General features: G+C 33.2%; 1 long non-coding RNA gene across 1 annotated transcript in view; it reads left to right on the top strand.

Moving 5' to 3' along the window:
* Positions 1 to 24373, top strand: part of LOC149416951 (uncharacterized) — a 236930-nt gene that overhangs the window by 65845 nt on the left and 146712 nt on the right. Inside the window, exon 2 of the long non-coding RNA XR_016303404.1 lies at positions 3865 to 4070. This is a non-coding gene — a long non-coding RNA (uncharacterized LOC149416951). The remainder of the gene's footprint in view (positions 1 to 3864; positions 4071 to 24373) is intronic.

Consider the following 24373-nt stretch of genomic DNA (forward strand, 5'->3'; position numbering starts at 1 on the left):
ACTCTCAAAGGGTATCTTTTCCTGTAAACACGGCTTAACAGTTCATCGCAACTTATTTCTAAATGATGATCCCTCCTCACGGGGATAATACAAATATCTTTCACTTTGAGACGAATTTCAATCATACACGGAGAAAACGAACTGATAAAATAATATTAATAATTTATTTAGAATCTGTTTTGCTGTGTGAAATGAGTTTGGTAAACTCACTGGGAATAATACATTATAAATTTGTTATCATTTTGTATATATATACACGGTGTCCGGAAACTCGTAGTACAAGCGGGAAACTGGAGAATCTACACCACATGGGGAACCCAAATAAACATAAAGTTTTTTGATTTGAGCATTTTCACAAAAAAAAAAAAAAACAAAAAAAAATATTTTTCGGCTATTTCAGGGTTAAAATTTTTTCGTCAGTCGATCTGAGACGCCGACGCAACGGATAGGAATTATTATTAGCATAGGAAGGTACTATTTGAATCATGTCGGAGTTAATTTTAACAAAAACAACAATAACGCGTATTAAAACATACAAATTTCGACCACAATTCGCTTTTATGTTTAAATTAACGAGAAAACTTCTCAAAGCAAAATGCAATGTAAACAATCACATGAATATGGTCACGTGCGGCGACTTATAAACCAAAACTGACCTACCAACTTACGATTTAACAGAAATGTGACATCTGCTTACCGTGCGTCTCTTTCCTTCATATGTTAGTTGAACCCAGAATACTAGAGAAATATTTTGCGAATATGTCAGAGATAGGTATGCATTTTAGAACAACAGATGATTTAACCCTGCAGAGCAGAAATATTTTATGATTACACCGGATTAAATGAAGGGTGATTTCAAAATAATGCTTTGAATCCGGGTTTCTTTATTTGTTTTACTTTTAAATAGTTTGAATTAGTTGGGTACTTTGATCTTCAGTAATAATTTATAAGAATTTGATAAAAAAAAATCAACTTCTGACTCGATTTACTGGAAAACGAAAGCTCAAATTAAAAAAAAATTATACTATCGACTATCGACTCCAAATGTGATGTGGATTCACCAGTTTCCCGCTTGTACTACGAGTTTCCGGACACCGTGTATATATATGTCTTATAGAGTGTGTCTAACTTCGGCAGGTGATTTTTAGGGCCTATGTCATTTTTGGGATGCTGTGGAGATGGTCTTTTTTAAGGATAGGAAAGAAAAGATGATCTGGGAAGTTAAAAGCTATAAGGGTTTTGTAGGAATCAGTGATCAATGACGGACATACGGGTATATCACTCCCACTGCGGCGCAAAGCGATGGGTCGTGAGACCAGTTTGAGAGGTCAAAGGGTCTCCCCAACCGGACTCTCCCGATCTAACATACCACGCAGCTGGTGGGCAGTCGCATACTGAACACTCCGCACCCAATGAACCCGGGAACCTCTGCTCAGTCACCAAACGTAGCGAATAACTTGGGGTGACCTATGGCCAAAGAGATTATAATTTAAGAAGATATGCTGTCAAGTATTTTTACTAAGGAACCGCACGTCGCCGATATTGTTAACCAATACTATTGCACGCCTTTGCTTACGCTAAAGCGTCCGCCCCTTTCCAAACCTACATATGAAACGTGCCAATTATACCGACACTAATACTAGAACAGATTCCCTTGCCTATACGTTCCGAAAGCGTTCATCATTAGCAATACTTACAAATGAAGTCGCGTAGGAATTGCAAGACACAAATCGGTATAAAAATCGACATTTCAATTGAATTATAATTATTCATGTTTAAGTTCCATTTGTAAAAAAGTCATTGGACTTTTATGTTTTATTTTAATTTTAATTTTTATTGATTTATTGTGAAAAACAATATAATCCATTTACATTTCACAAATAACAGTTTATAAATTACAGTTTATAAGAAGTAAGTACATACATTTATTTGCATGGGTAAGTACATCAATACTATCTGATTAACCAGATTTGTTAAAAAGTATGCTTATTGCCGTCTTAAATTCTCTTTGGTTCAAATTGAAAATGTCAATCACAGAAGAAATGTGATTTAACAAAGTAGTTATTCTCCCCTCCTCCTCCTCCTATATAACTTATAAAAAATTGTTACACGAAAATATTTCTTAAATTACAGTGGTTTACAATCGGATTAAATAAAAAATAATAATCGCTAACTGAAATTATCAAAAATAATACCTCGACATAAAAAAAGTATATTTCGTTACGGTACATTCTTCTGGCTCCACCGTCAGTGCTTTTTAACAACTATTTTTGATCTGTATTTATCAGATTTCTTGTTTTCTTGCATTTATGATATCTAACATTGATTTAAATTTCTTTTGAAATCGCCTTTTGGTTGCTTTAAGACGTTTTATGTGCATTTTTAGAGATTGAGGGTTCACTTGAGAGCTTTAAATAACAATAAAAATATTATTGTTGTTTGTTTTTGGGGTGTTATGCCGTGTTGCGCTAACTCCTTCTTTAGCCGACGTTTCGGACAGCGTTGCAGTGTCCATCATCAGGGCATATAAAAATATTAGTTTGAACAGCAGAAATTGTGCAACCGTGAAAAAAGATACTTCTTATCCAACCTAAAATTCTTAAAATATTATAATTTATGAAAAAATTAATAGAAATCACACCAAATTATAGATCAATAGTAGTTTAGGAACACCCCATGCCCAACACCCGATTTTTTGTTGCTGATTTCAAATCATTTTCTTCAAAGTGAGACGAGCAAATGATGCCATGGCAAGAAGGTAACTAGTTTTCTTCTCTCACCGATGCCTCAATCCATTTTTATTTAATCTTTACTTATTTTGGAAATTTGAAATAATGATACTATAAGTTATGAAAAAAACTGAGATATAATATGATTCTTTACCTAACATAAATAAACAATCACGTTTTCTTCATGTGAATACCGCACAAGAGTCCTAACTGCTCTCATCCGTATGGAGACATTGTGTCTCTGGCAGGTACGTATGACGTCACTTGTACCTCGTCTGATTACGATCATTTTGGCGGGATTTGAAAAATGCAAGCTTTGGAAATTATTATTATTATTTATGCAAACGAGTATGGAAGTGTGCGGATTTTTAAATTTAAAAATACATTGTGCACATAATTGAACGGTATTTTTTAATGTTAAACCGCAAGTCTGGAGTGAGTGAAACTATGGCATCCTAATTTGGGTATTTATTTATTTGTTTATTTAACGCCCAGAGGGCTTTTCCATTAAAGTTAAATTAAAATCGACATTTTTTTTTTAATAGCGTTATTTAAGTTAGAAGATCCACAGTTAAAAATAAAATAAATTGATTGGGGTTTTTTCGGGCAGCTAAAACAATGATGTATTAATAAAAATGACATCGTCTGCTAGCGTGCTACTAAAACGAGACGGAATGCGTTTCACGTGACCCCGCTTGGCTGTACCTAACTACCCAGTGACGACGTGTGATGGAATTTTTATTTTTTTTATTTTAAAAAAGTTCTAAATATCCTAAGGAATCGCTGGTTAATATTCTTCGCATAAGTTATGATACACCCTGTATATGAAGGCAAAATATTTATACCGAAAAAAAGTTCCAAATATCCTAAGGAATTGCTGGTTAATATTCTTCGCATAAGTTATGATACATCCTGTATATGAAGGCAAAATATTTATACCGAAAAAATAGTATCAAGTAAATAACTATACAACTAAGAAGCATACAAATTCTTTGAGTGGTGTAAAAGTTACTCATCGATTAAAGTTCCAAATAATATTTGGCTGGGAAAAAATCTTAAAATTTCTACAGAATAAGTGTATGAAAAAAATGAAGTCGTCTTGAATCTTGTAGTAATTTATTCATTTTATTTTCAGGATCCTTTTATCAGTGTCTGAATAAAAATCTTCACAGTGCCATGGACCCGCGAGCGAGGACGCATCAAGGCCCGCGAGCTTTGAATGGTGACCGATAGAGCGGCAAAGTATCAATGTGTTTTTGTTGCCATTGAGCGGAACCGGAACGGAACGAGCCAAGATGGCGGGGCGGAACTTCCGTCGCGGGAGTCATTTGCTTCTGATTGGTGAGTTATCTCCCTTCTTCACGCGTTGCTCATAAAGCGGAAAAATACATTGAGCCTAAATATCTCATGTTTGCAGGAGCGATACACGGGTTTCTTTCGCAAGGATTGATAAAATATTTGGTGACATTTGTTTTGTTATTTATTGCCGATTCCAGATTTTATCATGTTAATTATTTATCGACGTATTTTTTTAGGGACATTGCTATTGGTTGGATATTAGGAGATAAATGATGGTACCTCGTGTGTAAGTAACGGGAAGTTTGGAGAGTTACGTAGAGTAAGAAGAATGTTTATACCAATATTATTATGACAAAAGTTTTCTTTTTAAATACATCTATTTGAAGAACAACTTTTCTTTTTAACTTTTTTCTAGGTTATACGAAACATGGAAGAATGGTCTAGTTCTGTTTCGTTTAGATTTTTTTCTTCTTTTTCAATGACATCTATTTGAATTAGACTTTTGTTTTCGGGAAAGAATGAATGCAAATCTTGGAAGCGAAAATTAACCCACTTCCCGAGTTGAAAAGCATAAAGACTTATGATCGATGACAATGCATTCTATAAACTGCATTTCTTTGAAATCTGATGACATTACAGCAGTTAAAATACGAAATAAATTTCAGTCCTACCCGATCGGCATTTGGCGAGGTTCGTAGCGATGTCGACTCCAGCTCCTGGGTAGGAAGATTCAATATTCAGGCAAAACAATATTTTTTAGTATTAAAAGACAATTTACAATGGATCGATTGTAGTAAAAAAAACTTTTTACCAGTTGATTTTTTTTTGAACAGACGAAGCACTTGCTTTAGCAATTATTTGAATCTAGATTAAAAAACTCTCCACTTTATTTTTTTTTCTCGAAGAATCTAAACACTTCCAAAATAACAAAAAAAATATTATGGAAACAATTGGACAATCGTAACTGTAATAATAATTGCAGTACAAACTATTTGCTAAAAAAAATATACCTTTCTGTCTTATATTCCCTTTAAATTGCGCCGATTAAATGTACATGTTGGTATTTAAATGTATATATTAAGCGTATCTTTTGTAGGTATTTAAATGTCTATATTAAGCGTATCTTGGTGACAAAGTGGAGAAACTGTTCATTCACAAATTGTGTTTGGAAATGGAATTTTTTTTGTAGGTATTTAAATGTATATGTATAATAAGCGTACCTTTTGTAGGTATTTAAATGTATATATTAAGCGTATCTTGGTGAAAAAATGGATAAACTGTTTATTGACAAGTCGTGTTTGGAATTGGGAAAAAAAATTACTTAACCTTACCAGTTTAATCTGAAACTATAGGCACGACGCTGACTTATTCCCGATTATCTGAAAGGTCACCCAACTTTTAGTCCGAGAAATGTGTATTCATAAAAGACAGTAACCTATGTTTTTTTTATAAAATGCTGTAATAAATAATAATCTACACAATATAGGTAGTATACATAAAGCGCTATTGAGATGGTTTACTCACTGAATGACATTGTATTCAGTTACATAATCAACTTAAATAAATAAATAATTGTAGGATTTTTGCATATGCATTAAATATTTGACTCGGGTTCATCGCCTTTCAAAAACAAATATCGTTAATTTCAGAAATTAACCTTTCTAATTAACAACGGTAGTCATCTTGAAAAATCATCTGTCAAAAATAAAAACAAATGAAATACACATTTCAAATATTACAGAATTATTAATCAGCTATTAAAATAACAAAATTGTGGAGCTTACTTTATCGGTTCCTGCAATCTGTTTCTCATTGAACGTGAATAATTTCTCGCACGAATGCGTAGGAACATTTCACATCATAAATAACGGAAATTATTATGTTTGATAATATTTATTTAAGGAGGCATGAAAGCTTCCTGACTGGTTAAAATGATTCTCTCACATCCTTGATTTCTTTGAATGTTAGCTTTGTTTCAAAGTTAAAGGAGTTGATGAGAAATGATAGGTTTGCATAATTTACTGTCATGGATACATTACTCAGATTCAGCGGCATGCCATATCTTATTCCTGGTATTTTAGAGCAAAGAGATTTCATCACGTATTTTTATAGCCGAAATGTAAAAAGACTTTTGTTAAAATATCGAAAGAAGGAATCTTCTTCCTGGAATTATGATCTGCGCACAGCTTTTTCATATCTTCGTTCATACATACACAAACTATTAAGAGGAACGGCTGCGCAACCTTTTCCATGCAAAGCTTAAATTTGGATTTGAAGTCAAATTTCATGCAAAAAAAAATAGTGGCTACATGCTTGGAAATGATTCAAAGTGTAATTTCACATAACCAAAGATATCCGTCTTAGTTTTATGTGGAGGCTCTTTTTTGCCTCTTTTATCATCTTATCATTCCGAGTGCGTTTTTATTATTTTTATTGCTAGTTTTATTACGTCGGGCGATAGACCGTGAATTTTAGACAAACTGCTATTTTGTCATTCCCTTTGGGAAGAAAATATTTTTTTTGCATACGACATTGGTTTTTGGATCTTATAACCAGAAGGCGTTTTGTTTCTTGAAAATGCCTTTGTAGTCAAGCTCCCAGTAGAGCCTGCAAAGTGTAATACGTTCATCTGAAGAAAACTTCTCATTGCATATGTAATGGCATTTATTACAATTAGCCGGCTCGGGCACCTTTGAAGTGTGTCTTTTTTTGTGTTACGTATGTAAGCCTTTAGCCCTATTCATTTTGACTGTATTTATGAGGGTCCGTAATACACCGTCTCTTTAATGGACCAATCTTCCTTGCTACTCGAGCCAGAAGGTATTTTAAAACATCACCAATTATTTGTTTTGAATCTAGAAAATGTCTTTCTAAACCTTCTTGTATGTAGAATTTGTTTTTTCATCTATACAAAAAGGTTTATATTTTTTTTGGCTTTGTCGGTCTCACTAGGAAATCCTGTGACGAGACAGACTAGTTTACAAATATTTTATAATGTTAAAATAAAGTACAATTTTCAATAAAGAAAAAATATTTGACAAAAATTTTCAGGTTTGTAGGTAGTGGTAACAGTAATGAGATGGAGGATTATATTTGGGTGATGTGACTAATTATTGCACGACGATCCAATGGATCATCGAAAAAGGAAAAATTCATTGGTGGGCGATTGTTGTTCACGATCTGGTAGAACTGAGTCACCAAAAGTAAGTAAACTGTTTTCAGAACTAGAACTAGCGCCTGTTGAGGAGTCAAGAGGTTTGAATGATGGGTCGTCATCTGAAAAGTAGCCTCCGAAGAGTGTGTTACAACTCACGGTGCGATCGGAACAAGTTCCGTCACATGCACTATAGATATTCCGTAAGAGTGAACAGGACGGTATGAAACATGAGTACGCACGTGTCACCGTCGCAATTTTGCGACCGTACCGTCATTCATGCACACCGCAATTTCCTCTAAATGACAAACTGTTATGCTACGTATATGCGAAACGCCGCTTGCAGTTGATTCGTTCATTTCCCGTTATTCGTGGTACGGTTCGCAGATGTACACGTACCTTTAGATAGTTTTGCGCAAATACAACCTGTGAAAACAGATAATGACCTACAGCTTATTTCAATAGTGCTTAGCTGTCAAAACGTCACTAATATACACTTTAAACTGTCAACGCTTTTGTTTTTAGCATCACCAACATGGTCTGTTCAAAACACCTATTAGACTTTTAACTTGTTTTAAATGTTAACAACAAACTATTATCACTCGTCTGTGTTAACAAATAATATCAGTTATTGTTATTTATGGTGTTTTAGATGGAAGTATTTATTAAAAAATTTCATTAAAAGGATTTAGTAGTTTTCAACGGAATGCATTTTTATGAAACGATAGGTTTAGAGGTTTTTAGAGGATTCTAACTTTCAAACAAATCATTGGAGGATATATTTGGGTTTATCGGTCGATAGAGCTAAAAAAAACTACAAGAAACTCCATTTTTAACCGATTTTGTCATTTAAATGGTTTTATCAGTAAACCGAGGAATTATTGTATTGAACTTTGGAAAAAGCTTCACGTGCAAGATATTGGCTGAAAAAACTGAAAGGTTCGCATTGCTTCCCTTGAACCGTGATGTTTCAAATGTAATAATATCGATACCTAGAACGGCTCATTTGCTTCGCAAGCAAATGAGCCGTGTAAACTCTCTCGATTTTTACACTATCATGATATATTATTATCTTTTATGAGAAATACGCAGTTTTGTGTAAGCGCGCACGCTCCGATAAATTTAAAAAGGGTACTTGAGTTTAAGAAGTGCGTATAATATTATGTTATTCAGTTATTATGCAAAACTATCAAAAATCAATACATTGAAAAAGCGATTTAAAAATATAGTTTTAATGTAATTATATATAATTATTTTACCATAATGTTACATATTTTACCAATATTGTTTCATATTCAGTTAATCAGTAAACTATTATTTCGTGCTTTAAAAATTATGCGTATACTTTTCGAAAGCTCACTAGGTATATTATGTTCTTAAAATCCATGAAAAAGCACGGCTGGGCGTAAAACCAAACAACATTTTCTGCGAGGCAGTTAATTAAGTTAATTAGTCTTTCCAGGAGCATCAGCATTATTTTAAGTTGGTTATGCACCCGGGAAATATCAGAAGCCTGTTTTGGCAGCTTTGCGTAAAACTATGTTAGCCAAATTGTTTGGTATTGATAATAAACCTTAATATTAACCAAGAGTGGAAGATACTCTCATTATTGTCCCATTATTGTGGTTTTACACCGTTCAGATTTTAAAAGTTACTTGTAATGGCTTTGGCCGTTTTTGGTTACCAGATATGAATAGTTAGGTTCTTTCCCAACTTCCTTTTCTCAATTTCGTTCCGTCCTCACAATCTTCTGCCTCACAACGTACCCCAATTGGGGATGACATAGCCTCATAGCTCCAGACGGTTGAGAGTATTGGGACTCTTGTGAGGTTTCACATAATAAAATAAGCTTATAAGCCATCAGCAGTAATGCGAAATCCCACTTGGAACTAAGGCTGCAGATACCCAGCATTCCCGAAATAAAAGCTATTAGAATTGGAAACAGCCATGGGTAAAAACCGAACTCCCCCATGTAGAAGTATGGTTAAAACCGAACTCTCTCGTGTAGGAGTATGGTTAAAACCAAACTCTCGCATGTAGGAGTATGGTTAAAACTGAACTCTCTCATGTAGGAGTATGGTTAAAACCGAACTCTCTCATGTAGTATGGTTAAATTATTATGTATTTTCTAGACCATTAGTACCCTGCATATTATACACTGGCTTATGCGTACTTAAAGGGGCTGATTGGGTTTAATACAATGTATTATTATAGTACCAATTATCTTCTACTTAGGCCGATCATACTAGCTGATGGCCAACTTACAGCCTAGCAACCAAAATCTTGGGAAGTTAAATCTAATCAAAGATATTAGACATTAAAAATATAGTAATAAATGCAGATTGCGATTTCCATGTTATAATTTCCATCTTAAACACACTAAATACATAATAATGAACATTTAAACATTTATAAATTTTATTAAAACTTTTTTTACTGAAAGTTTTGATGAATTATGTCATTGGAATAGTAATAAAAAAAATACAGTGTAGTTTCTACTAGTTGACGTGTACCCGGCGTTGATGGGGGTTGTCCTTGGGAAATAGACATATAACAACGGACTTTTCTATAGGCTTCTTTAATGTATATAATTCCGTAGCACATTATGTTGATGTATTTCATAAGGTTTAGCCAGAGTTAGCAATGTAAGCGCCTGAAAATATTTTTTAATACTTGATTAGAAAATATTGATTTTTCTCTACTTTCCATAAATTTGATATGCATGTGTTACATATATATATATATATATAAACCTTCTGAAAAAAACTTCTCTAAATGGTAGTGAAAACTTTATCAAAATCTAATGTGCATTTTTTAAGAACTAAGCGCAAAAACAGACGCGGATAGCGACTTTGTTTTGTACTATTTATTAGAAATAATAGAAAAGAGACGTAACAAAAAATTCCACAAATGCAAAGCTTTTACGTGGGTATCACAGAAATGATTATAAAATTTCTATGGCTTAAGAGAACCTCATTATAATATTTAATCATTAACGAAAATGATATCAATGAACATGCGCAGCATACGCAGAAAAAAAAGTAACAGTTGCGTCTGGGACTAGAACCCAAGTCCTATCTAGTATTACCGGGGCTGGCGCTATGCGAACTAAGCTTTTACCACCTTATTACATTCCGTCATTTTTATCATACTTCCATTATTAATTTCTAACATTATCTTCAATTAATAACTAATGTTTTTGATTGCACGTTTTTTGTGTGATTGAAAAGTTTCCCCGGAATATATCCCATATATTTTATATTATTTACTCCAGATATATTTCGACTTTCGACTTTTCGAAATCCAGAATGAATATTCAATTCATAGCATTTTTCTAACATTTAACATTTCCCTGCCTTCTCCGAGATCCTGTTGAATTAAGATATTCAAACTCATTCCTCGACCAATCTCAATCTCCACGACTTTACTATTTAAAAGTGGTTATGGAAAATATTTAAAGTAACTAATAAATTATTATGTAGGTGACATTTATTAGTGAAACAGCACCTATCTCTGTATTCGCAAATGCTTTTCGCTTAATTCAAACATAAACAAGGCCTCACACATGCAGTGAATAACTGGAAGACATTTATAAATTCACAGTACACTTTTTGTACCTAAAAAAACCACCAGGCGCTTTGCGATATTGTGTGAAATAAATCTAAATAATGTACGCAACATGCGTTATGAATCGTTCCATTTCATTGAATTTGTAAAATTTGGAAAATATCGCAGATGGAAAGCTCGTTGACAATTCCGCCGCCTGAAAAACGGAAAACATTCGCTCACAGCTCGGCACATGTTCGTGTTCCTGAGATGCGGGAAATGGATTTTCACGAAATGTATTGAATTTCCAGAAACGGCTCCGTTGGCAGGTTATTGTGAATTTCTCGCATTTTTCAGACTTCAGGACCAGGAATTTTTGCCTCGCCTTTCCCATTGTGGGGCTTATAATATAAACTTGGTTTCAGGTAAAATGCTTCTCAATATTTGAATATGAAATTGAATTCCGGGTATGGCTCAGGATAAAACGGATGGGAATTTAATATTTAACATGGCCATTGAGTGCGTCAGTTTGAGTGTTGATCAGAAGTATCTTTTTGCGACATACGCAGTACTCAATACTCAATGGTTACTACTTGATTGTTTACTCAACTCACATTTATTATTAACCAAACATCGAATTTTTTGTCAGAAGAATGTATCAGATTTCTTCTTTTCTGCATTTTGAGGGTAGTAAGTAACTAAGTATTATTAACATATATATATTCAAACATTGAAGACATTTTATCGAAACACGTGTTCATGCACCTGTATTTGCCTTGAAATGTTATGATGTTTATGAACACGTGTTCTTAATACTTATTTTTCTCTATGTAGCGACTCTGAAACCTAAATTTGAAATAGAAAAATCATTTTGCTCATTAAGTTATTCTAAAAATAATAAACATATATTCATCCTAGACTTGTTGTCGTCAACAGATGTCGCACATCAAATTAAAAATTGATTTATTTATCCAAGACCCTATCTAGACTGCATTAAGTTGGAGAGTGACTTATATTCTTTAATGATTAAATATTACAATTTGAGGTTTTACTCATTAAGTTATTAAAAAAAACTAATAAATATATTCAACCACAAAAATATCAGAACGCTATATATATCAGAAGGTATTATATTCTTCACTTTGTAGAAAATTTCTTTTTTGAATAGTTAGATTTTATTCGAACCCACATCTTGGCAAAAGAAAATACACTTTGTATTTCATAAATTATCATAAAAATTGATTTTTCATCGATGAAATTCAAATTTATCTATTATTTATGTGAAAGAGAGTGTCTGTTCCCTGTGGCGGGAAGCGGCGTGGATTTTATTTGTATACAAATATACAGTTTTATTCCTAGACTGATGAAATTTTGCACACTTGACAAGACAAACAAGACAAAGGGAAAGTAAAATTAGCCGTAATGTTGTTTTTAGTTAACGCTTTTTGGTAAGGCAAAACGAGTTAGAGGAGAGGCTCCCATAAAAACTATGGTTACTACTCTACATGTTAACACATCAGAAATATTACTTGGGAACAAACTGCATTTCTCAAGGAACTGCCTACATATTTTTAAAAAGTATGAATAGTTATTTTATGCCATAAATTGAGATTCAAATTTTAAGCAATGAAAATGAAATGTTTCCTTACAATTTCAAATACCTGACGCCGAATTTCGTAGTAATTGGATGACTCCCAACACTTTACCTTCTATATTATGTACAGTGTAGACTACTTACATATTATAAAAAGTACGTTTTGAATGTGTGATGTATGGTAATAAGTTGAGTATTTAAGCGATAGATGGCGCTAGTCATAAAGCTTACTCCAGAGTCCGTCAGATGTCGCTAGAGTGTAACAGATGCTTGTGAGGTTATAGTGACATAGAACAAGCGTCTAGAACCAGAGAATTACCAACACTCGGGTAATGAACAGTGTAGCTAAATCCAGACCTATTATTTGTAACGTAAATAAACGCAAATTGGTTCCATGATAACTCAACACAGTGACTACACACTATTAAAAAGTGATATAAAGTCATTAGAAACGATGAGATTTTTTTTAACCTAACCTAACATACATAACCCAGTTAATAAAGTTTTTGTTTCATCACTTTCCATGACTTTATATAACTTTTTAAGAATGTGATGAATTATCATTGTGATGATTTATCGGGTTACCACGTAATTATAAGTAGAACCTTTTACTTTTTAACAGTGAGTTCCCAACACCAAAATTTGGATAGTAAGACAGATATAACAGAACGTAAACAATATTTCTATACAATCATATACCGATATACACATCGGCGTGTTGGTCGAATGGTACGTATACATACTCGAGCCGAACTGCCGAGCTGAACCTCAACTTATGGAAAAGGAGCGAAGCAACCACAAATGTCGCAAAAAGTCGCTTGTAGTTGCTTCGTTCCTCTCCCATAATTCGTGGCTCAAATCGCGTTTCGGTTCGCAAAAGTATACACACCACAACGATCCAAAGAGTCGGTTCCACCAAAGTGTCGCGGATTCAATCTTTCACTAGCCAAGTCCTTCATCATTACTTACTAAGGTGGAATTAAAATAAACGAAATACTCGCAATACTAAAAGAAAACATATAACATTTGAACTATAAATATCAAAACAAAACTCATAGTTTTACAATACACACATAAGCTATATACAATTTAAACATTGACAAACATTTGCACTGTTCATATATTTATACCTGGTTTCTGTTTTTTTTCTTTATTATATTTTATAAGGTATATACATTTTATTTGTGTTGGAAATTGTTTGAATTGCCATAATATTTTATATTGTTTATACCTATAATATTATTATTTTACGTCCTATAATTAACCAACTTACTCTTCTTAAAATGTCATCCAAAACACTGGTGAACACCTAGCGTGGACGACATTATACATTCTCTTGTACAATACACAGTTTTTAATGAAATAAATAATTTAAAAAAAAATTAAATAGAAAAAATCAAATATTCTCTGGTTATTCGTAACTTGGGATGCATAATTCAAAATTAATCGGTTATGAAATATGTTCCAAACGGTTTAAGAAATAATTAAAAAAAACACTATACTCACTATCTAGAAGTTAACTACATTAGAATTAAAATGTGAACCTCTATGATACCGAATGTTCTTACCGCAATTTGAGAAAAAATTATGAAACTTTGTGAATTTTTTATAAATTATTTTTATATTAAGCGATATTATTTATATATGACAGCCGGCGTGGTCTAGTGGTATACGCTTTTGACTACAGATCCGAAGGTCGCGGGTTCGAACCCGGCGTGCGCAAATAAATTTTATTTGATTAATTTGTGTTATTTCACAATTAATTAATTAAAAATAATATATAGTATATTTGCGGCACGTTCCAGAGTGGAAGATACTCTCAGTATCGCCCTGGTGTAAGACCACCATTCAGAATTGAAACGTTGCTTGAAATGGCTTTAGCCGTGTTTGGTGACCAGATCTGAATAGCCAGGTACTTCCCCACCTTCCTCTTCCCCATCTCCCTCCCCTCCCCAATACCCTCAGCCTCACAACATACCCCAATTGGGGATGCCATAGTCTCACTGACTCCAGACGGGAGCAGTTGGGACTCTTGTGCGGTAATACTGTAAAAAAAAAAAAAAAAAAAAAAAATATATAAAAGTGAGGTTATGGTAATGTTTATAATACATTTGTGTATTATAAACATTATTATAAAAAATTCACATGAGGTTATAATAATGTTTATAATACATTATTATAAATGAGGTTATAATAATGTATTATAAACATTATTATAAATGAGGTTATAATAATGTATTATAAACATTATTATAACCTCACTTTTTGAATTTTTTATATTAAACGATATAAAAGTGACATTATAATAATGTTTATAATACATTTGTGTAATAAAATCTGCGTATTTTTCCTTATCCATAATTTTAATATAGTGTTTAAACGTAAAAATGTAATATAAGCCATTTTTCAACTAAAAATTTTAATCTTCCGAAAATGATTTTTTTTTTATTCTTGGATGCTTATTTCATCATCTTTCAAAAACAGTTTTTGGTTAATGTTTACGAATAAGTTAGGAAATATTCAGTTTATTTGGATTTTATTGCAAAGCAGAAATAAAGACGAATTCGCCAATCTTCTGACAGCGTCTTTTAAATATAATTGTCAAAATGCCAGAGACCTGAGGTATTGAAATTTGTTTTTATTATTCTGTAATAAAAATTGTAAGCGATTTTCAGTTTCTTAAACAGCAAAATCGCCAACAATAATAACAATTATTACGATAACCTGTTATATATCTTCTTTGAGATGTTTTAATAGTAGTAATTTTTTTAATGTTGTGAGATTAGACCAATACGTCATTTACATAAACATCAACTAATGCGAACGATGTAAGCAATTTCTTCAATAAAACAGTAGACAAATTATTGATTATGCAAATAAAACAAAAAGTTTAAAGCTAAAAACAGCGCGTCAAGACTAGACACGAGTAGAAAAAACATGTCGCTAAATAAGCGCTCACAAATAAAATAAGGCAGTAAAAAATAATGCGTCGATTTGTAAACGGAATCATCGGAAAAACTATCTTCTTGGAGGAGTAAAATTAAATGAATTGAGGAAGTAAGGAAAAAAGGCGCCAGCCGTAGGAATTTAAGTCTTAGATAGTAATTGCGCTGTCTACCGCGCTTCTGAAATCCATCTACTTCTTGGTATATCGAGTACACTAGAACAGGCCTTCTCATAATGGTGTCAATACAATTTTGGCCAATAGACTTCCAGTAAAAAGCTTTCAACACAATAATAACGGTTTCTCTAACGTTTGCTAACGAAAAACGTCCGCCATTTCGTTAGCATGAATCAATTTTAAGTTAACGTATTCTAAGTTAACGGACGTTTATCGCTTATTATGTGTATAATCTGTAAACGCTTGAAATGGTAGCAAAACTACCATTTCTTCAAACTTTTTATTAGCATGAAATTGTACCCATTAGAATTTTCACTTTATTATTTATAATCCACTCAAAAGAAAACCAATAGGTGTTTATTTTTTTTTAACTGTGTTGAACACCTACAATTGCGAATACCGTAATGTTGGAGCCATGTGGAACTATGACATCTACTGGAGAAAGTGACGAGACCGATGGTAGTGGAAAGTTTGTTTCAACTCTCAAAGACATGGAAAAGCGTCACAGGCGAATTTTTTTCCATGGTATTCTCTTCTGGTAGGTATGTAGCGTGGGTGAAGGGAGTGGAATATGAATACATATGTTCACAAACCCACGGAATAAGGGCCGCAGGCGAATATTTTGCTAGGTCGATGCGCAAACAAATAAATGCTTTCGATTTTAATTTTTTGGAGAGTCAGTACCCCAACAATATTTAGACGAAAATTCTTTAGCATTTTGTTAAACATAAATATTTTAGTATCGTTTAAAATGGAAACCTTTAAAATATACCAGCTTAATTGGCTAGTAGCCGAGTAGACAAATTCAATTTTTCACTAATAAAAGCATTTGAAACACCCTATATATAAAGTCCAGTGTCCTCAATGTTCATCATTTTGGAAGTCGTTTAATTTAGCTGGGGTCCACTCCGAGGTTGGTGTCCAATGGAAATTTTTATGTCCAAGTCCTCTGTCTTCAATGTGTATCATTTTCACAACATCCCCAAAGATGACATATTATGCCATAGAGAACGTATTTCCCATTTGTGATTTTGGCTCCAGTTACCAACGTCTTTTGTTTCCTTTAATTTTATTTTTTAACCAATTTTGTACATGCATATACAGGGTGTATTGGCACGTACCCGAAAAACTTTAACCAGTTTTTCCTTATCACATTTGGAGTAAAAAATGTTATGTGCACTTTGCTGTCCGGTAACATTTTTTTTCAATTAAAAACAAAAAAAATAAAAATTACCACACTCCGTCACTGTCATTGGCATTGTTCCTCGTGTTTAACAGCTGTTATTAGCAAGTGTGTCAAAAAACGTGTTCGCTCTTTCATACACACTAAATAATAATAGCTGAAAATGAGACGAATGGTGCCGTGCCATTTCGTTGTGATCGTAAAAGCGCGCTAATTTATTTATTTATTTATTTATTTATGTCTATTCTTGAATACACATTTTACAATTTTTTACAGTGGTTTATATTGTAGTACAGAAAAATAGGTATAAAAAATAAAGAACATAGGTTGATGTAGGTAAAACTGTGTGTGGTTGAAATTGTATGTTACGTGAACACCTCACTAGGAGAACCTGTGCTGAGGTCAAATATGATTTAAGATTTTCACGGCCAAAAGTATTTTTGTTATTTGTTTTTGGGGTATTATGCCGTGTTGCGCTAACTCCTTCTTTAGCCAACGTTTCGGACAGCATTGCAGTGTCCATCATCAGGGACATCTGCCCTGATGATGGACACTGCAATGCTGTCCGAAACGTTGGCTAAAGAAGGAGTTAGCGCAACACGGCATAATACCCCAAAAACAAATAACAAAAAAAACTGTGCTGAGGTGTTTACGTGTTTGTGATTAAGTGTGACAGGTATTTATGTGTTGTGGTAGAAAGTTATTATTTTTTTATTTTTTTTTCACAGACATATTGAAACATGAAAACACACATATATATGTGCGTGTATGTAATTTTTGGATAATTCTTAAAGAACGTGTATAATATTTAATTTTATTTATCATATTTTGGTTATGTTTGGTTTGGAATTATAATCTTTTGAATAAAGTGAATATCTTGATTTTTTATCCAGGCTACGATATGTTTTTTGAGAAAGTTTGTAGATGTATTTGTAGTCATTAGTTGTTTCAAAGTAATGGGCATACTGTTAAAAAGTTTGGTTGCGTAGTATTGAAAGTGTCTTTGTCCGTGTGTGGTGTGTGTTATCGGAATGTTCAGTGTTTTATTTGTTGATGACCTGGTTTTTATTATGGCTTTTGGTTGATTTGTAATATGAAGATTATTATGGATGAGATGTAGGAGAGCAGTTTTGGCGTAAAGTTGTCTTATTGACATGACGTCTAGAGTTTTGAAAATTTTGTTTGAGTCTGTGTAGAATGGTACTTGCAGTATGAGTTTTATTATTGCCTTCTGAACTTTTTGAATTGGGTCAATTGTTATGTTTGTAGCGCTTCCCCAAGCTAATATTCCATAAGTGGCAATGGATTGACACAGTGCAAAATATATTGATCTGAGTATTGTTAGTGGAAAAATGTTTTTGATGGATTTTATTAGGTGCAAGACTCGTTTTAGTTTATTAGTGATAAAATTAATGTGTTCAGTCCATTGTAAGTGTGTATCAATAATAACTCCTAGGTATTTTATTTGTTTTACCCTTTCGATGTGTTCGCATAGGCAATAGGATGATGTTTGTTTACAGTCATGCAAAAACAAGTTCAAGTTAGAAGGAGGTTGACCTCTTTGTGTTATACTATGTGTGATGTATTTTGTTTTGACTGTGTTAACGGTAAGAGTATTTCTGTTTAGCCATTTTATGACAATTGACAAACTTTTTTCAGCTGTTGTGAATAAATCTTTCCATGTGGCTGCTTGACACAGAAGAACTGTATCGTCAGCGAAGGTCACGATTTTACCATCAATTTCAATGTCACATAATTCGTTAATGTATATGAGGAATATTAGTGGGCCAAGTACACTCCCCTGTGGGACTCCGTACGTGATTAAAAGTGGTTCACTTGTCTTGTTGTCAATTTTGACTTGATGTGTTCTGTCAGACATGAAACTTTTCATTAATTCCAATTCTACTCCATTAATGCCAATGTTTTTTAGCTTCTTGAAAAGTTGTTTGTGCGAAATTGTATCGAAGGCTTTAGATAAGTCCAAATAGATTGAAATTACCTTTTTTTTGGCATCTAAATTATGTGTAATAAACTCGGTTACAGTGGCAATTGCGTTTTCTGTATTCCTATTTTTTCTAAAGCCGTGTTGGTTAACTGAGAGTATTTGCATGTTTTCCAGATAATGTTGCAGCTGTTCTTTTATTGCTTTTTCAAGAATTTTTGACAACGTGTTTAATAGTGTAATGGGTCTGAAGTTGTTTACATTATTTTTAGGTCCTGATTTATGAATAGGAATAACCAGACCCTTTTTTAGGATGCTCGGAAAAATTCCTTCTTTCAGGCTAAGATTAATAACGTATGTTAGTGGAGTAAGTAGTTGTTCGCTTAGTGTTATTATTGTTTTAGAGTCTATTCCGTCAGGACCTGATGTTGTGTTATTCTTTAGGGAATGTATTAATTTTTTGGTGTCTTCCAGAGTTACTCTATGTAATTTGAAAAGACTGACACTATTTTTGTGTTTGCACTGAGTCGGAATTTTTTGAGGTTCTTGATTATCGTTACTAGACGACTTTTGTTTTATATTTTCGGCTAGGCTTGCTCCGATATTTGTGTAATGTCTGTTTATGTAATTAAGGATAAGTGTAGGATTTTTGTGGAAGTCGACTTCTTCGTCGTTGATAAGTATTTTTTTTATTTCATCATCTTTGTTTTTTTGTGTATTTGTACTTTCCCTCAGAATAGACCAAACGCTTTTCGGGTCAAAGTTAGCAGTAATCAGTTTGTTTCTGTAATATAATTCTTTGGCTTTTCGTATAATTAGAGAACAAGTATTTCTGTACCTTTTATAGAAAGAGTTCAGAAAAGTATCATTTGGGTTGCGTGTGACTTGTTTGTGTAGTTTATCCCGTTTTTTAATGCAATTTATTATGCTTTGAGTAATCCATTTTTTTAGTCTTATTTTGCGGTGCGTGAAAGATTTGAATGTTTTTGTGGTGTTTTGAGTGATGAGGGTTTGTAGGTATGTTATTAAGTAATTCCAGGCTTCTTCAGTGTTGTTAATTTTTTTAAGGTGTTCCCACGTTTGTTTTTCTAGGCATTTTTTTAGGTTCACGTAGTCAGTTTCAAATTTTGTGATATTGTTTTGAATTGTTGGGTTCAATGTCTGTGTGGTCAGTCCTATCATTGTTGTGTAGTGGTCTGTGATTGTGGATTCAAATACTACGCTACAGAATTTGTTTTTGGATTTGATCATTATGTGGTCTAAGCATGATTCCGAGTCTCTGGTAACTCTGGTTGGAGTGTTGATGGCGCTTATTATGCCATGTTCCAGGAGCATCAGTTGGTATTCGATATTCTGGGGATGGCCTTGTGGAAGTATATTTATGTTGAGGTCACCAGTTACGATGATGTTTTTGAAGTGGGTAATTTTTTTTATATGAGTGTCGAGAGCTGTTAGAAAGGGCGTAATGTTGTGTGATGAAGGTGATCTGTAAATAGCGAGTATGCACGTATCTGGGTCAGCGATTATTTGTAAACAATTTGAGTTTTCTAGGGTGAATTCTGAGACAGATACGTTAAGATTATCTTTTATGTAAACGACAACTCCATCATTTTGGTTTTGGTATTTTGTTGTGAAATATGAGGAGTAGTTATTTTTGTGTTTTACAGTAAAAGAGGTTGGGATCCAGCATTCTGTTAGTATAATAATATTGAAGTCTATTTTAAAGGAAGACAAGAGTATGTCTAGTTCGTCGTAGTTTTTGTTAAGGGATCTTATGTTTTGGTTTAATAGAGTAAGGGTGCCTGGGGTGCTAAATATTGAATCGCATAGTTTTGTATTATTGGTTGAATAATGTGAGTGAGTGCTAGTTGAGTGGATAGTATTTAGTAATTCGGCCATATTAAATTATTAGCAATGTATTTAATTTACTTTAGGTGGATAAGTCGTCTAAGTTTGTTTCCCCATTTTTTTTAGGTCATTTTCGTGTTTTATTTGGAAGATTTTATGGAAGCTAATGTAGGTACGTACGTATATTATTCAACGAAACTCGAATAAAATATTTGCCAGGTGGGTTTTCAAACATTGACAAAGGATAAAAAGTGGTGACATGTGGTGAAAATATGAATAGTAAATTTTTTATTAAAAAAAAATGTTACCGGACAGCAAAGTGCCCATAACATTTTTTACTCCAAATGTGCTATGGAATAGCTGGTTAAAGTTTGTCGGGTACGTGCCGATACACCCTGTATATGCAATCTAAGGACGTTTGCGGTTAACTTATAAACTGTGAATGGTTTAATAATCATAACGGATAATTGAATTTAAAGTGGTCGCCATTTCGTTAGCACAAATCAACACTACTTCTCCGATTTCAACGGCTTTTGACATCCTCCGTGGTCTAGAGGTAAGACTCTCGACTGATAACCCAAAGGTGGAGGGTTGAAATCCCGGCGACGTTTATTTAATGAGTTTGTATTATTTCACAATTCATCAATTTACCATAATATATAGTATACTTGCGACACTCTTCGTGGAAGACACTCGCATTATTGTCCTCGTGTAAGACCACCATTCAGAATTGAAACGTGCTTGACCTTAATTGTTGGGGATGGCAAAGTATCATTGCCTCCTGACGGTTAGGAGCAGTTGGAACTCTTGTGCGGTATTCACATAATTTTTATTTTATTTCAAATGGTATAACTTAATGAACTATCTGTGGATAATTCAGAATGGTCGCGATGAAATCAACACTACAAAGTACTATATTATTCCAATCTCAAAGACATTTATTGCTCACATATAAATCTTAAATGACTTGAAAACTATCCATTTTCTTTGTAAGTTGGCCACCGTTTTATTAGCTCGAATCAATTATATCTATTATTCCAATCTCACGGGCATTTGTTGCTTCCGTATAATCTGTAAATGGTTTAAATGGAACAAGCTTTGATTGATTGCAGAAGTGTTCATTTCCCGCGCTTCTCGATTTTTGTTTCTCTGTATCACCCGCGCAAATAACAAGATGGCCGCCTTTGAAGCATTCATTACCTCGTTTTCTCTTTGTAAACTTTCCCGCGCTAATTCAACAATGGGATCGGCTTTGTGTTGGTTCCTTCTTAGACTGAGGTACCTACCGACTACCGACTACCAGAGATGGACTGAAAATAAAACTTTTCCGTGATTCTTTCTGTTTCCTTCATCAAATAATATCACATCTTTCTTTATTCTGTTTGTTGTTCTGGCTGCGATCCAAAGGTTGTGGCTTCAAAACAAGATGCAAGTAAATACTATATAAATAAATTTTAGTTTTTTCACAAAATTTAATGCAGGCTTTTGGACCTCCTCCCACACTGATCCATAGATTCTTACCAACCCCTCATACCTTTTTCCTTACCAGAACTTCATCTTCTTTCTTTCCTTAAAAAGACCCTTGACACAGCATCCCCAAAGATGACATAGGTCCTGAGTGAAATTATTTTTTCAAGGACCTCCTGTGTGGGGTTAATGTAAAAAAAACAGTCTCGGCAAGTGAACATTTAATGTGTTGCATTCCAAACCATCCAATAATGAGATATTTTATATCTATGTATGCTTCATACCATTTTGATGGATACATAAACACATCACAAACCTTTGAACATTGTTCTAGGGTTTTTGATGCTTCAACTGCATAACAAAGTTTAATTTTCTATTCAAGAAATATTTAAAAAGTAAAAAGGAACCACTTAATATTGGGCCGAGTCCACCCCTGCACACGCTGCTAGCAACTAGTTACATACATCTGTCAGCTGTATATGTATATCTGTGTACGCCCGAGTTGCTAACAATGCCGGCACCGCTCCTGCTCTCGTCAAATTGCAATTTGAAGTTTCTTGAATGGCTTTCCGAACACTTGCGAACATCTGTCTTCCCGGCTTCTAACGCCGTGCACCCCTTCCCTAGCCCTGCATTCCGTACCCGCCAATGTCTCGTTTCCACCGCCCCGTCAGAAAAATAACTAGATTTGTAATGCTTCAACACCTAAAACAGCATTTCAAGCGAATATTCAAATGTCACGCGGTGGTGACAAAATTATGAATATATCTATCTATGGCACAATTTTAGCACGATAATGCGCTGAAGGCGATCATTGTAAATGTCCATATTTATTAAATTATTTAAGGTTTAGGACAATTTTAACACGCATAATGTGCTGAAGGCGATCATTGTAACTGTCCATATTTATTAAATTATTTATGGTTTCGGACAATTTTAACACGCATAATGTGCTGAAGGCAATCATTGTAGCTGTCCATATTTATTAAATTATTTATGGTTTCGGACAATTTTAACACGCATAATGTGCTGAAGGCGATCATTGTAACTGTCCATATTTATTAAATTATTTATGGTTTCGGACAATTTTAACACGCATAATGTGCTGAAGGCGATCATTGTAACTGTCCATATTTATTAAATTATTTATGGTTTCGGACAATTTTAGCACGCATAATGCGCTGAAGGCGATCATTGTAACTGTCTATATTTATTAAATTATTTATGGTTTCGGAAAATTTTAACACGCATAATGTGCTGAAGGCGATCGTTGTAACTGTCCATATTTATTAAATTATTTAAGGTTTCGGACAATTTTAACACGCATAATGTGCTGAAGGCGGTCATTTTAACTGTCTATATTTATTGAATTATATATGGTTTCGTACAATTTTAGCACGATGAAAGCGATCATTGTAGCTGTCCATATTTATCAAATTATTTATGGTTTCGGAAAATTCAAGCACGCATAATGCGCTGAAGGCGATCGTTGTAACTTTCAATATTTATAAAATTATTTATGGCTTAGTATTAACAGAGTTAATACGAATACAGTTTGTTTTCTCTTTATATGCATAATCCTTTATATAATATAATATAGCAATAAAGTTACAAACTAAGTACAGCAAGTATTCAAAATCACAAATTCAACTTTAAAAATCACATAAAATAAAATAAAATACACTTCACATTTTTAATAGTGACTTCCTTGATTTTGACTTCTTTCGAAAGGGAAGACATATTTTATTTAACTTCTTCTAAAGTGATCATGTTTATTACGTCTTACCGTTAAAAATTTAAAAATATAAATTTATTACAATAAATTAAAATATTCAACAAGTTACAATATAACAAATAAGAAATAATCGAATAAAATATAAAATACCAAATATACTATTTTATAGTAGTTTGTAAACGGGTGATTTTCAGTTTGAAAAGAAAAACGTAGTTAACAAAGATAGTAAAATTAACACATATTAAAAATCAACCACATGGAGGTCAATAGTGATAGTATCGTAAGAGACTAAAAAAACAGCAAAATATTTCTTTCAGCGAGCTTTCAGCATTCTTCAAGATAATATTTGTTTTTACATTTGAACATTTTTAAATTCGGCAGGTATCATATTTAAGCAATTAGGGAAAGCTTACTCAGGCCAAATATATCAAACCAAGGACTGTAATTGTTAAAATAACCTCATAAACACGTGGATTATTGCAATGAAAACATAGAAGGCAAAATAAATACGAGTGTTATAGGTATGTCAGGTCACAGAAACCCAATATTCTTAGCAATTTTAACAGCATTTGGTTCCTTATAACAGGCAATCTGCCTAGCTAGGAACCAATATCGATCTAATTCATAATAACACTTGTAATTATTTTTTACATACTTATACAGTTTTTACAATATTACTATCTTGTCATTATTGCTATATAAATGTATCTAATGTAATGTAATAAATAAATAAATTAAATTAGGTATCATGAAGT

This window comes from Hesperophylax consimilis, chromosome 16 (assembly GCF_061612785.1).
Source record: "Hesperophylax consimilis isolate HC1 chromosome 16, BYU_Hcon_1.0, whole genome shotgun sequence".
Taxonomy (NCBI): domain Eukaryota; kingdom Metazoa; phylum Arthropoda; class Insecta; order Trichoptera; family Limnephilidae; genus Hesperophylax; species Hesperophylax consimilis.